Source organism: Nicotiana tabacum, chromosome 16 (assembly GCF_000715075.1).
Source record: "Nicotiana tabacum cultivar K326 chromosome 16, ASM71507v2, whole genome shotgun sequence".
In the NCBI taxonomy this organism is placed as follows: domain Eukaryota; kingdom Viridiplantae; phylum Streptophyta; class Magnoliopsida; order Solanales; family Solanaceae; genus Nicotiana; species Nicotiana tabacum.
In genome coordinates, this window is record NC_134095.1 from 13,897,819 (window position 1) to 13,902,324 (window position 4,506).

Consider the following 4,506-nt stretch of genomic DNA (forward strand, 5'->3'; position numbering starts at 1 on the left):
AATATGTGAATTATGTGAAGCATTTGATGACTTTTTGTATTAATATGCATAATGTTGACGTCGGTAATAATTTTGGGTAAACGGACCTGGACCTGTGATTCGACGGTCCCGGAGGGTCCGTAGAAAAATATGGGACTTGAGCGTGTGCCCGGAATCAAATTCTGAGGTCCCAAGCCCGAGAAATGAATTTTTGAAAGAAATTATTTTTCTGAAATTTGATATGAAAATTTGAAATGAAAAAGGGGTTAGAAAATATAGGTATCAGGCTCGTATTTTGGTTCCGACGCCCGGTACAAGTCTTAAATATGTGTTAAGCACTATATGTAAAGTTTGGCTAAAAACGGACATCATATGACGTGTTTCGGACTAAAAATGGAGAATTTGAGTTATGAAAGTTGAAGAAAGAAAATCATGTGTTTGAGGCTTGATCCTATGTTTATGATGTTATTTTGGCAATTTGATCGCACGAGTAAGTCCGTAAGATATTTTTAAGGTTGTGTGCATGTTTGGTTTGGAGCCCCGAGGGCTCGGGTGAGTTTTGAATGGGGCCCGGGAGGTCTTGGACTTAAGAAAATGCAGGTTCAGGTATTGCAGACACCAGCGCGGCCGCAGTCATTTCCGCGCGGTCCGTGTTGGAGCCGCGCGGCCGCGATGCCTTTCTGTGCGGTCCGCGTGGCTGAGTCTGAGGGCTAGGGTTTCAGGTCAACCAGCGCGACCGCGCACCAAAACAGTGTGGTCCGCGCTGGAAGGGTTCAGAGAAGCCCCAATTTTTCTCCCACTCGGCGCGGCCGCAACACATTTTTGTGCGGTCCGCGCCAGGTCCTCAGAAAGGTATACAAGTTCGGAAAATCTCAGTCATTTTCACTTTTCAAAAACCCAAAACCTAAGAGGCGATTTTCCAAACAACTTTTCTTCCCCAAAACGATTGGTAAGTGATTTCTAACTTAATTTCTTTATTCCTTAACATCTTTTAACATAATTTCAACTTCAAATCAATGATTTTCATGGGGAAAATTGGGTGTTTTGGGTAGAACCTAGGTTTTCTACAAATTGAGAAGTTGGACCTCAATTTGGGGTCCGATTTAAAAACAAATCATATATTGGGATTCATGGGGGAATGGGTAACATATATTGAGTCTCTTCTGCTTATTTCCGATATTTCATTTTTATCTGTTACTCCCCGATAGCATGTCCCCTCCCAGTTTTACTTTGTATTATCTTGTTATTGTTTTCTTGCACTTGTTGTATATATATATCTGTACAGGTTAATTATGGTAGGTACTGTCTAGCCTCGTCACTACTTCGCCGGGGTTAGGCCAGACACTTACAAGCACACGGGGTCGGTTGTACTGATGCTACACTCTGTGCATTTTTGGTGCACAGATCAGGGAGCAGCTTACGGACCGCAGTAGTAGGACTTCTAGGAGCTATCTTCAGTCCAGGGACTCTCGAGGTAGCCTAGCTGGCGTTCGCAGGCCGAAGTCCCTTTCCATGTTTTTTTGTTTGTTTATCTTGTATCAGACAAACATGATGTATTTTCCCTTCAGACATTGATTGTAGTATTCTGTAGTAGTCCGTGAGCTAGTGACACCAGACTCTGGGTACCATTTTGGTTCAAATTTCCGCACTTTTGGTTTTCAGTTGCTTTAGATTTAAAGTCTTCCGCTTAGATTTTGTCTCGTTTATTATATTGTTTGAAAGAAAGCAGGAAAGGTGTTTTAAATATTTGGCTTGCCTAGCTCCGATAGTAGGCGCCATCACGACACCCGATGGTGGAAAATTCGGGTCGTGACAAGTTGGTATCAGAGCCCTAGGTTACTTAGGTCTCACAACTCACGGACAAGCTCAGTAGAGTCTGAGGGATCGGTACGGAGACGTCTGTATTTATCCCGAAAAGGCTACTGAGTTAGGAAAATTTCACCTTGTTCATTCTTGTCGTGCGATTCTGTTTCTAAAGTACTGATTGTCTTTTCACTCTGTTCTTTCGCAGATGGCGAGGACACGTGCTTCCTCTTCTATCGCGCAACAGCCTAAGCCCCCAGCAGCAGCCCCTATTAGGGGCAGAGGGCGAGGCCGAGGCCGTGCCAGAGGTCGAGGCCGGGCCAGAGCTCAGCCCCGAGAAGCATTTCTAGCGACGGAGCCTCAGGTCGATTTTGAGGAGGAGGTTCTGGCCCCAGCTGTTCCAGTAGGCCCAGCTCAGGTCCCAGAAGGTTTCATAGCCACTCCAGTGCTTCAGGACGCTTTGGTCAAACTGATAGGCTTTATGGAGGGCATTTCTAGAGTGGGTTTGCTTCCCGTAGCTCCAGCCACATCTCAGGATGGGGGAGGAGTTCAGACTCCCGATACTCGTACTCCAGAGCCGGTAGCTCCTCAAGCCCAGGTTCCAGCAGTTCAGCCAGCCGTGGCAGTTCAGTCTGCTGTAGCAACCCAGTCAGATGGTGCGGCTATGTCCGCGGATGCTTTGTGGAGGCTTGATCGTTTCACCAAGCTCTTCACTACCACATATAGTGGCACCCCCTCAGAGGATTCTCAGGATTTTATATTCAGCTGTCATGAGGTTCTACGGACTATGGGCATTATATAGACCAATGGGGTTGACTTCGCCACTTTTCGCCTGGCAGGATCCGCCAAGACTTGGTGGAGGGATTTCTGTTTAGCCAGGCCAGCAGGGTTGCCATCATTGACCTGAGATCAGTTTTCAGAGTTATTTCTGGGGAAGTTTCTTCCAGTTACTCAGCGAGATGCTCTTCGCAGGCAGTTTGAGCGTCTCTAGTAGGGTCCTATGACGGTCACCCAGTATGAGACCCAGTTCATTGATCTTGCTCGTCATGCCATTGTGATACTCCCCACAGATAGAGAGAGGGTACAGAGGTTTATTGATGGATTGGCCCAGCCGATCCGTGTTCAGATGGCCATGAGTGCCAGTAGTGAGATTTCATTTCAGGAGGCGACAGATGGTGCCTGCCGGATAGAGATGGCACTTGCTTAGGGAGGTGGTCATGGGTCTGATAAGAGGCCCCGTCATTCTGGTAGATTCAATGGTACCTCGTCTGGAGGTAGGGATTCTTATGGTAGAGGCCATCCTTCGAGGCCCTTTCAGTCAGCTCTCCAGGCTTCTCATGGTACACCAGGTGGTCGTGGTTCTCAGCCGCAGTATTCTGACCAGCAGCTCTTTAGTTCACCATCAGCACCTATCAGTGCACCACCACTTCGTTATTCTCAGCAGCCGAGGGCTTGTTATACTTGCGGCGATGTGAGTCACATTGCCAGATACTGCCCTCGAGCTTCCAGCAGCTCGCAGCAGTAAGGTCCTCGCCTGATGATCTAGGCACCAGTTGCACCACAGCCTTCCCAGCCAACTAGAGGTGGGGGTAGAGGACATAGAGGTGGAGGTAGAGGTCTTAGAGGTGGAGCTCAGACCGCTAGAGGTAGGGGTCAACCAGCAGCAGATCGTCCCAGGGATATGATTCAGGGAGGTGGGGCCCAGCCCCATTGTTATGCTTTGCCAGCCAGGCTAGAGGCTGAGTCATCAGATGCTGTGATTACAGGTACTATTCTGGTCTGTGATAGGGATGCTTCTGTGATATTTGATCCCGTATCTACGTATTCATATGTGTCGTCCTATTTTGCACCCTATTTGGTTATGCCTAGTGACTCGTTGAGTATTCTTGTTTATGTGTCAACACCGGTGGGTGATTCTATTGTGGTTGACCAAGTTCATCATTCTTGTATCGTAGTGTTTGGGGGTCTTGAGACCCGTGTTGATTTGTTGCTTTTGGACATGGTCGACTTCGATGTTATATTGGGGATGGATTGGTTATTCCCGTACCATGCTATCTTGGATTGCCATGCCAAGACCGTAACCTTAGCCTTACCGGATTTACCCCGTTTAGAGTGGAGGGGGACTTCTGGTCATTGTACCCGCAGTGTTATCTCGTATGTGAAAGCTCGGCGTATGGTCGAGAAGGGATGTTTGGCCTACTTGGCGTATGTTCGCGATTCTAGCGCGGAGGCCCCTTCTATTGATTCTGTGCCCGTTGTTCGGGAGTTTCCTGAGGTTTTCCCTTCAGACTTGCGGGTATGCCGCCCGACAGGGATATCGACTTTTGTATTGATTTGGCCCCAGGCACTCAGCCCATTTCTATCCCGCCATATCGTATGGCCCCGCCGGAGTTGAAAGAGTTAAATGAACAGCTGCAGGATTTGCTTGAGAAAGGTTTTATTAGACCCAGTGTTTCGCCTTGGGGTGCGCCGGTGTTGTTTGTTAAGAAAAAGGATGGTTCGATGAGAATGTGCATCGACTACCGGCAATTGAACAAGGTTACAATTAAGAATAAGTATCCACTGCCGAGGATCGATGATTTATTCGACTAGCTTCAGGGTGCGAGGGTGTTTTCAAAGATAGATTTGAGATCTGGCTACCACCAGCTGAGGATTAGGGCGTCTGATGTCCCTAAGACAACATTTCACACTCGGTATGGGCACTATGAGTTTTTGGTCATGTCA

The 4,506-nt window shown here is 47.8% G+C and overlaps 1 pseudogene; it reads left to right on the forward strand.

Moving 5' to 3' along the window:
* Nucleotides 1-2,446: 2,446 nt before the first annotated feature.
* LOC142170157 (uncharacterized) lies at nt 2,447-3,320 on the forward strand (annotated as a pseudogene).
* The last annotated feature ends 1,186 nt before the right edge of the window (nt 3,321-4,506 follow it).